Source organism: Cupressus sempervirens, chromosome 9, assembly GCF_028749045.1.
Source record: "Cupressus sempervirens isolate cs-2001-9-10 chromosome 9, ASM2874904v1, whole genome shotgun sequence".
Taxonomy (NCBI): domain Eukaryota; kingdom Viridiplantae; phylum Streptophyta; class Pinopsida; order Cupressales; family Cupressaceae; genus Cupressus; species Cupressus sempervirens.
In genome coordinates this window covers 205,977,328-205,988,505 of record NC_143126.1, presented here as the reverse complement: position 1 = coordinate 205,988,505, position 11,178 = coordinate 205,977,328, and positions in this window count along the sequence as shown.

Below are 11,178 nucleotides of genomic sequence, written 5' to 3'. Positions count from 1 at the left end.
TGCTCACTTCTTAGTTTTCTCACTTCTTCTTGAAGTGTACCATTCTTTTCTAATAGTTCTTTGATTGCCTTATTTTCTTTGTCTGAATTGTTTTTTGAATGGATTTCTTCAATGTAGAGTTGGTTATTCATCTGTACTACAAGTTCTTTTCTTCTTTTCAAGGATTGAGAGAGTTGTTCCTTTGCTTTCTTGATTTGTCCAATAGCCAATTCCAAATCCAACTTTTCATTGTCAATAGCCTTGTCAAGTCTAAATACTTCCATAGCCTCTGATCTTTACTCAAGTTGTTAAACTTCTTTACTGAGAACCACAATGCTCTGATACTAGTTGTTGGAAATATATATGATAGACTAAGTTATTAAGAGGGGAGGGGTGAATCAGTAACCAATAAAACTTAATCCTTTATTTCACCAGTTAATTCTTCTTATTAATCTTGATCTAATTGCATGCATGAAAAACTAAAAGCATTAAAACATTCATAACAATTTGACACACACTATGGTGACCCAAAAACCTTCCAAATAGAAAGTAAAACTGGGATGGGGATGATACCCACAAGATTCAGTACTATAGTATAACATTGGCCTGTTAAGGCTTATAATGATCACTTTTGATGATCTACCTTTTTGAAGAGCAATAAGAACTGCTAGGTCCACCTTGTAAAAGGATTAACAAACATACAGTGAAGTATGCACTTGGTAAAGAGATTTACAAAAGACTATTAAGTCTACCTTGTGAAAGGATTTAACTGATCCACCTATTAGTATGAAATAGTGGCTAATCTATGATCTACAACTTGGTTTGTTGTATGAGATTCCTTTGAGTGTAATGATCACCTTGCTATGATAGATAAATCTTTGCTCCTCCTTATACTGTTGTAGCCTTTTTACTTTGCAATTCTTCTTTCTCTTCTTGTTACACTTCATATATTTCATGCCTTTGGATGTGATAGAATACATTACATATATAGCAATCCAATTTACAAATCAACAAAGTTGGTGACAATACAAGTTTTTAGAAAGTCAGTCCAACTACAGGAACTTGGGTTCAGAAGACTAACTTGGTTAGGTTTTGATACTCGGCATCCATTGTCAATGCTCAACATCATTATGTATTTGGTAGATATAGAAGCTTGGTCCATACTGATCACTTCCAAGTAGTCTAAACTCAGTCTGTATTGGTGACTCGGTGATGTTGGACTAACCGCCAATATTCCCCATCAGGATTCATGACCTGGCTTAACCGCCTCCTGTGTTTTATAAGTCTAGTAGTTGTATTGAGCATTGACAGGTCAATCTTTTGGTGCAATGGCAATGCTAGCTTGTAACTAGTGGTATTAGAGCTTGGTCACAATTTTGAGTCTCCCCGAGTAATGTTGAAGAGGAGGTTGTTGGACTACCTGCCAAAATTCCCCATTGGGATTAGTGACATGGCTTAACTACCTCCTGTGTTCTATAAGTCTAGTGGTTGTATTGAGCATTAATAGTTTGATCTTTTGGTGCAATGAAAATGCTAGTTTGTAATAGGTGAATACTGTAAAACTTCACACACACACACACACACACACACACACACACACATATTGAATCACTTGATTCACACTACATATCTCATTCAATGCTATCACTATGAGCTTGGTGTTCACTAAATCACTTGGTTAACACTAAGTGGCTCGGTCAACACTGGATTCACACACACACACACACACACACACACACACACACACACACACACACACACACACACACACACACATTGAATCACTTGATTCAAACTACATAGCTCGATCAATGCTATCACTATGAGCTTGGTACTAACTAAATCACTTGGTTAACACTGAGTGGCTCGGTCAACATTGGATTCAAGCATTAATAGTTTGATCTTTTGGTGCAATGACAACGCTAGTTTGTAATAGGTGAATACTGTAAAACTTCACACACACACACACACACACACACACACACACACACACATATATATATATATATATTAATCACTTGATTCACACTACATAGCTTGATCAATGCTATCACTTTGAGCTTGGTATTAACTAAATCACTTGGTTAAAACTGAGTGGCTCAGTCAACACTGGATTCACATCACTATAACTATGAACTCGGTAAGCACTGCACAACTCAGTAAATACTAAGAAGCTCAATTTACACTGATGATTACCAACTTGGTAGAAACTGCTCGATGCAAACTGAATGTTGTTCCTTGAATTTGGTAGCAACTGTAGAACTTGGTAGAGTCTGAACTACTTGGTTAATACTGTTAACTATACAATAAGCTCAGTTGATACTATCTATCTAAATAAGTGTGTGTCACTAATAACAAACTTAACTGCAATGTCAACAAGTTTATAATGGGAAGGCCATGGTGATCAGCACCCTTAAAAAAGATGATGTAAGATTCCTAAGTAGAATTATTGCCTATTCTATTTGTGCAAGTTCTAAGATTGATGAATTATCACCAGGATTCATCTATGCAGCTTATAAGAGTTGTGTTGAGAATGAACAAGTTAACCTAAGTGAAATTTTGAGAGTGCAACTCCTTGAAAACTTAGAGAAAATCAAGAGGACAAAGAATGGTGTGTTTAGATTCCAGTCATTGATCAATCATATATTCTTTCATGTACTTAAGAGATTTCCATACTTATCAGTTATAGAGATTATGAGTAGTGAGAGATGTAACATGGAAAATATTACAGATGTATGTAGAAGACATCCAACAGACAAAATCTTAGACAATAGAAATTTGATCTTGAAAACATTTCAAAATCGGATGAAACAAAGATTCTTAATTGCACCTACAATTGTAGAAAGATTAAAAAATGATATGTGTGTTATGGTTGATACAGATTTAACTGATATACAAGCAGTAGAACCTCAGGAAATACTCCTTGATCCCTTAGGTTATGAGTTAAGTGATGATGTAGCAATTGGATATATTGATCTATTGTTGAAATCTAGAAAGGATCAAGATGAGTACATATTTGGGACATATGAAGAGATTACCCAATCAACTTATCAGGCATCCTTAGAGAAAGCATCTCACAAAAAGATTGAGACAATAATGAAGAAAGCTCTAACTAAGGCTGGTATGATAGAAAGTGCGTCACAAGCAGTTAGGCAGACAATGAAACAAGGAATAATGTATGTGCAACCATTATTAGTTGGGCAACCATCTGGTGTGTCAATTGCAGAGACTCCTTCAAAATAAAGCATTCAATATGTCACAGTATCAGTTGAACAACCATGTGAGTTGAAGAGAAAAGATTAGTAGAAGTCGTGACTACCAAGACAAAGAGTCAAGCATCAGGCTACTAGACTAGGTAAAAGACATAAGTCATTGTTGACAATTGTGGAATCCAACAAAGAATAAGAAGAAGAACAAGGAGTTAAATAGGCAAAGAAAATTACTATTTCTATATAGTAAGCAGGAAAAGCAAGGCAACCTTGGAAGCTAAAGATTGAAAAGATCAACTCGACCATTGCAAATGAAGGGAACTTTGTTTATATGAACAAATTTTATGATTTATATAATGATATTCAGAAAGATCATATTGATATCTCTACTATGAGATATATGATTGCTAACATTCTGAAACTTGAGAATATTGAAGGTATAGTAAATTAGAAAGTTTATGACAGACTTATAGAGAAGAAAGGACTAGCTCAAGAAGAGGATATGGCTCTTTGGAAGTCCATGTTAAGGACTATATGCAAAATAGATGATGAGGAAGAAGTTAAGAAAATTGTTGAACAAACAGACACCTTACTTGAGGAACAAGGTCAGACCATTTCTATTTATGGTGGGTGAGAAGAATACAATAAGAAGTGAAACAACTGTAGCTATCAGTTAGATGATGATAGAGTCAAAGGCAACACCTACACCAAAAAATAAAACTTTAGAAGTGTCAGTGAGTGATGACACTATATAGATTGACCAAACCAATGTTACTATCAAGATTGATGACACAACCCCTTTTGAAAGTTTCAATCAACCTGAATCTCAGGCCGAGGTAATTTAGGATCAATTGAAACAAATTGAAGAAGAAAAGAGGCAATTAGAGGCAGAAAAGAGAAAGATTGAAGAAGCCAAGTAGAAATTTCTTGAAGAAGAAATGAAAAGAAGAGTAGAGGAAGAAAGGAAGAAGAGAATAGAGGAGGAAGAAAGAAAGAGATAGAAAGAAAAGAAAAGGAGGAAAAGGAGAAAGAAGATAAAAGAGCTAAGGAGGTAGTAGAGAAGAAGCAAAAGGAAGATGAAACTAAACCATCTAGTTCATCTACTCCACTTTCACTTAATAGCCTAACAAGTGATGATGATGATCAAACTGACTTGATCTCATCTCTGACAAAACTGATTGAGAAGAACAAAAAAGTAAAGAGCTTACAAAGAACCTTAATGGAGGTAACTAATAGATTACATAGTACTTTGACAGTAAAGCATACAGAGGTAGATCTCGAACAGAGGGCACAAGTAGTGTTAAAGTCCTTTGATGAGGAATTTACAAATTTGTTGAATGTTGCAGAGTCGAAGGCCTAGATTTCTCATAATGCTAATCTATTTAGCACCATTTGTCAGAATATCAAGAATGATTTGCTAAGTCTTGATACTTGTATCAAAGAAATTTAGAGATGTCAACAAGATGGAAAGGTATTGTACGTTAAGTATACTTTATTTCATAAGTTGACCAAGGATTTTGATAATAAGATTAAAGGAAAGCTAAGTGAGCTAGAAGCTCTATCAAGCTAGATACATCAACCTTCCAACAAAGTTGATGACTTTAAAGGACAAGTGGCCAGTGTTCATAGTGATATTTGGAAATTGGAACTTGAAAAAAGAGCAAATTTTGAAGAGATCATCAGAATTTAGATAGTCTATTGCTCCGAAGATATCATCTAATGAGAGATAGTTGGAGGAATATGTCAAAGCCAAGGACACCTATTCAAATTTCTTATACTCCAATCTCAATGTAGTTGAGATTGCATCATATGCCCTATGTGAAATTCTCACTCATGCTAAAACAACCAAGGATACATGGGTAAAAGGTTTGAACAGTCTCAAGGGAAGTTTTGACGATTGCATGAAGATGTTATCAACTTAAGGTAGATGAACATAGTTTTTGATAGTAGATGAATAGTTTTAACAATTTGTTGACATTCCAACCTTTGTCATTAATGTCAAAGGGGGAGAAGATGCATAGTAAAATTGTAAGTGAGGCAAGGTATGAAATCATATCAAAAGGGGGAGCATGCGTAAGCTGTAATCAATTGTAAAAAATGATTAATGTATTGATATTGTAATGTTTTGGACAAGTTTTTGATACTTAGCCAATTTTCCCTATTTTGTTGCCATCAAAGCCAAAGGGGGAGATTATTGACAATTGGTTAATGAAGATATGTAATTGTTGTCATTTATGGCAATACATGATGTACATGCTTGTCGAAAACCTTGGAAATAAAGATACTTAGTTTTTGGTACCCATAAAATTGTCTAAGTATGAAATTGGTTTACAACAGTGTATTGTTTTATATGTAAAATGTTTCTGACATCATATTATGATTAGTGAAGTTAGATGGAGATAACATACATGTTGATGATGATGTAATCTTAGACATCAGTACAGATAGTATGGAAAAGAGATATTCGTGTTTTACCAGTGAAACAAAACAACAAAATTAAAGGTAAAGGAATTATTTTGTTTACAAAATAATTACTTGACCAATTAGGGCCAACATCCTAGATGTTTACTTTAATTTGGAAAATTATATTATGGTCTTAGCCAACCTAGCAGCAATTTTTGAAAATGTATGATATTTATACAAAGGATATCTTGCGAGAAGAAGTGTGCTTTTTGCATTGTGATAAGTGATATGCAAACTTTTTGTGAAGCGATATATGAAAAGTTTTGAGAACCTAATTTTGTGATTCGAGATCGAGCTAAGGTCAAAGATCAATCAAGAAAGAAATTACAACACGTATATACCTAAAGACTAATTACTTGTTTGGGCAGTGAGCTCTTCTTATAATTGGAAGTGCATGTTTGGGCAGTGAGCTCTTCTTGCATCCATTGTACTACAACTCCTAACAAGGTTGGAATCTCCTAATAGGGATTCAAAGTCTCCTAACAGGGACTCTTTATACTAAATTTTCTCATTGACTCCTCACAAGGTCTGTCCTCTAACAAGGAACATATATATCAGTATATTATCTAGTGGGTATCATCTCCACCAGTGTTTTCCCTTGGCTAGGGTTTCCCTAATTAACAAAATATGGTGTTATGAGTTATCTTTGTGTATGGTTACTATTACTATTTAACATTACTTGTTTACTTTCTTATGTATGGTTCAAAGTAATAAATAATTTATGCAATTGGTGACTAAAGTTTGTAAATTATTGATTCATCGCGCCCTCCGCCACCCCTCCTCAGTAATTCTTATTTCTAACAAAATAAGATCCATTTGCTAGTACCTCATGCAAGTTCCAAGGACTTCCTTTTGAGCAAAGACATGAATACAAAAAGAACAAGTTGGATTACTAAAGTGATGGAGTATGATGTGGACATCCAAGTTACTAAATTGGTAAGAGGGAAAGGACTGTGCAAGCAAATGGTCTCATCTCAAGAATCATATGAAGAAGTTGCCTTGGTATTGATAGAACAACAAGAAGTAAGAAATGAGAATCCAAGGAGTTGGATAGATGGCATGATGACCTTCTTACCAAGAAATGGATATCCTCAAGGATTGGATAGAGCTAAAAGAAGACATTTCACATTGTAGTCAATCCCTTATGCCATAGTTGATGGTATTCTTTTTAGGAGGGACTTCAATGGAGATTTGCTAAGATGTATTGATACAAATCAAGTTGAGAGAATGGCTAAGGAGCTTCATGATGATCCTGATGGTGGCCACTTTTTAGCAAGAACCACTACCATGAAGATAATGAGAGTAGGTTACTTTTGGCCATCCTTGTTCCATGATTGCCAAAGGCATGTTAGGAAGTGTGAAAAATGTGCCTTTTTTTTAGGTAAGTAAAGACTTGTAGCTCTTCCACTTCATCCTATCTAGGTGGATCAACCTTTTTCTCAATGGGGATTAGATTTAATAGGTCCTATTAACCCTCTATCTAGCTCTGGCCATAAATGGATTCTAGCTACTACAGATTATTTTACCAGGTGGACAAAGGCAATTGCATTAAAGGATGCTACTAAGAATTTAGCTATTAAGTTCTTAGGTGGAGTCATCACAAGGTTTGGTACTCCTTCCACCATTATTTTAGATAATGCAAAATCATTTGTAGGAGCTCAGATATGTTCATGGGTAGTAGATCATGGCATTTATTTGAGTACATCTTCCAATTACTATCCTCAAGGTAATGAACTAACTGAATCATCCAATAAGAATTTGATTAGAATAATTAAAAAAACCATAGAAGATAATCAGAGGTGTTAGCATTATAAGTTGAGAACAACCCTTTGGGCTGACATAATAACACCTAAGAGGGCCATTGGGAACTCCCCTTTCATGCTAGTTTATGGAAGAGAAGTAAGGCTTCCTATCTCATTAGATTTCCCTTCCCTAGAATTTGCTCATCAACTAGAGTTGATAGAGGATGATGCAAAGATAGTAAGGATAGAAAAATTAATAGAGTTGAAAGAGAAGAGAAACCAAGCTATGCAGACATTAGAAACACATCAACAACAAATGAAAAGGTCCTTTGACAAGAAGGCTAAGGTCAAGAATTTCAGGGAAGGTGATCTTGTGTTGAAGTAGGATGTAGATAGAGCAAATCTAGGGAGACATTCAAAATTTGATGCAATATGGAGTAGTCCCTATGTGATAGTCAATTGCAAGCAATCAAATGCTTTCCAATTAAGTAGGCCTAATGATGAATTTTTGCTTATTCCAGTCAATGGAATACATCTTAAACCTTACTTATGATGAGGATGAATGTTTCATGCATATAGTTAGATTAGTTTTCTTTCAGTTCTTTCCTAATTTCCAAAAAGTGCAAGGTGCACATGGTGTTGTTCCTCTGGAATGATGGTTTTTGAAAAGTTGTAGAGAATAGAGGTAGAGTTTTCAAAGTTTGTCGATTACAGAGGTTGTAGTTCCTTGATGTTTCTGATTTTGCAAAGCGGACCCTTATGTTTCTTATGACTCCATAGCTCAATGGATGGCTAATGGTCACTGGTCAATATATAGTAGGCTTGCATCCCCCTTCAGTCACAAAAATTGTTGGCTAAATTTGCCTCTTGCCAAAAAATTGATTTAAAAGGACAAGCATACCCAATAGTCACAATATTCAAAAATTTAAACATTTTAATAATATAAAGAACATGCCAAAACCTTAGGTTATGTTTTATTACCTAAGTCCTTTAAGTGGCTGCTTGCTTTTTAACCTTGGCAAGTCCTTTCCTTTCATCCATACAATCCTTCGAAGATCTACTATCATTGCTTTGTCGTTGTCAAAAATTGCATGATGCAAAGTCTTCATGACAAAGCGACAATGTGCCATGTATCCAAGGTGGGCATTTCCTTCTCTAGGGTTGGTGGGGTTGTCAGAATAGGGTACAACTAGCAAGCTTTGATAGGTGCTCACGAAAGTGGGCCAATTTTTTAGCTTATCCTTGTCCACCATCAGATCTAGGGTGATTGACGATTGTTGCTATCTCACTATGGGAAAATGTACGTTCATTTTCCTTAGCAAGATAATGATAGTGTGACGCATGGACATGTGGGTCTTGTTCCTTTGTGGGTCAAAAGCAAGGTGGAAAAGTTGTCAAATGAGTTGGCATAGGGAAGTGCTCCCATTGGATGAGGTATTGACAAGGTTTAATCATCTTTGGGTTGTTAGATGGATGAAGATTGAGTGTCATCATTATGTCGCTAGCCAAAAGTGTGATTTCATTATCCATGGCGACATAATAATGGATGGACATGTGTCTCAATAGGCTCAGTTAAAGAAAATAGTCAGGGTTAAGTTTGCAGTTTCATGGGACAAACAATAGTTAAATTTAAAAGGTGGCGAGGTCAAAAGGATAAGGTGGTCAACTCACAAAGACTTTGTGAGCTGGCAAAAAGAAATGATATCATTGGTCCATGTGGCTCATTCTAATTGCTTGACCCAGTTGACTACTGATTCTTGATGATTCATCGAGTTAGGGATGAAAGAAAGTAGTTTTTTTTGCACGATCCTATCTCATGATCAATCTTTACCACTCCTAAATAAAAGTTGTGTTGGAAAGACATGAAAGACATGTTGCTTATTGACTAGTTGTCCACTTGAAGAGCTTTAGCATTAATGGCATCATTTCATGTCACCTTTAGGGTTTCTTCCAATTAGGGTTTGATGATTTTCCTGCCTCTAAAGGTGTGCTAGATCAAATCTATCATCCAGATCACATCTAATTGCCATTTGATAGTCTTAAATGCATCGATGAAGTTGGGAAGCAATTCAGAGGTTATGCTTGAACTATAAAAGCACATTTCAAAACCTTGGTTAGGGTCGAGCCTTCTCTATTTTCCTTGGCATTTCTTTGCATGTGCATTGTAAATCCCCTTTGCCTTTGAACTTCATGACATTCTACCTTATCTCTTTCATCTATTGATGTACTATGTGAGATTAATTGTCCTCTCATCAATGTATTGTGGTTGTCTTCCATTTGCATGACTTTATCTCTTTTGGCCTATGAATGATATATATAGTGAGACTCTTCCTTGTGTCATTCATCTCGTTATCTGATCTACATGTGATTGTTTGATTAAACAAGTATGAATCTGTATATTTTGATGTCTTGATAATTAACTGTGCATGTATAGGGTAGAGATTGAGTTGAACACTCTATTTTGGTGCATCACCTCCTTAGGATATATTAGGTAAGTGTTTCATGCATGATTTCTTCCCTTTTCCTCTCCTAGTATAGCTTAGGTGTACCCTGATAGCAAAGGAAGCCAACCTTCTCCAGAGACTCAACCTCATTGTTCAAGTCCCACAACTTGGAGGTTGTTTACATGTTTCACAGAGTTTCCTTTAGGTCAAAACTTTAGGCAAGGGTGCAAACTTTTGTGACAACAAATTGTTAACCACAATAAATGTACCCCTATTATACCATTGTACATGATCATAAGAGGAACAACGGGTACATGGAAATCATGCTTAATTAGTTGTATAAGATCAACATTGAATGGGAATACACAATGACAAATAATCCAACTACTAACACTTGCTCCAACTGGAGTTTTTGCATTCAACATACATGCATCAACAATACACTCTGCACTACGTAATCCTATCAAGGAGACGTAACCATTGCAGGGCCTAGCATTGACAAACTTTCAAGAAGAGTTGAAGAGCATAAGATACATCCTCATCAATGAGATGAGTTTTATAGGCCCAAATTTGTTACTCAAGATTGACAAGTTGAGTTGGACATTTCTGTACAAGAGTCACCTCTATTTTGGCAACGTCTCCATTGTCTTGGTTGGAGACCTTGCACAATTACCACCTGTAATGGATAGGCCTATTTACACTGCATGTAGGAGAGCACAATTATTATAGGAAAAATTTTGTGATAGTTGTCGCAATAGAAATGTTGTATAACCATCAAGGAAATTCAGATCAATAAATGCAATTTTATAAGACACTAGAAAACATATGGAATGCAAGTCCAACACAAATAGATTGGGAGCTCCTAATGACACGTGGCCACATGAAAATTGCATTAACTAAAAGGGAGGAATTTGAAAGTGTGACACACTTATTTTCTACTAATGACTTGGTCAGATACCACAACAAAAAGATTTTGAAATAGTTAAACCTCCCAATGACAGTGAGCTTGGCAACAAAAACTAGGCCTACAACTAATACTACTACAAAGGACGAACAACTAGAGACACATGTGTTACTTTGTAAAGGGCAAAAAATCATGTTAACAATGAATATACGAACCTAGGCAGGGCTTGTAATTGGAGCACTGGGTGAGGTAATAAACATTATTTACAGTACTGAAGTGAAGCCACTTGATCTCCCATTATATGTAGTGGTAAGAATGGAGAAATATGTTGGGCCTCCATGAAATGTTGCGGACCCCACATTCATATCAATAACACCTGTATCTCTGGGTAGCCGAAGGAAACTACCAATCAAAATGGCATGGACAATGATAATACA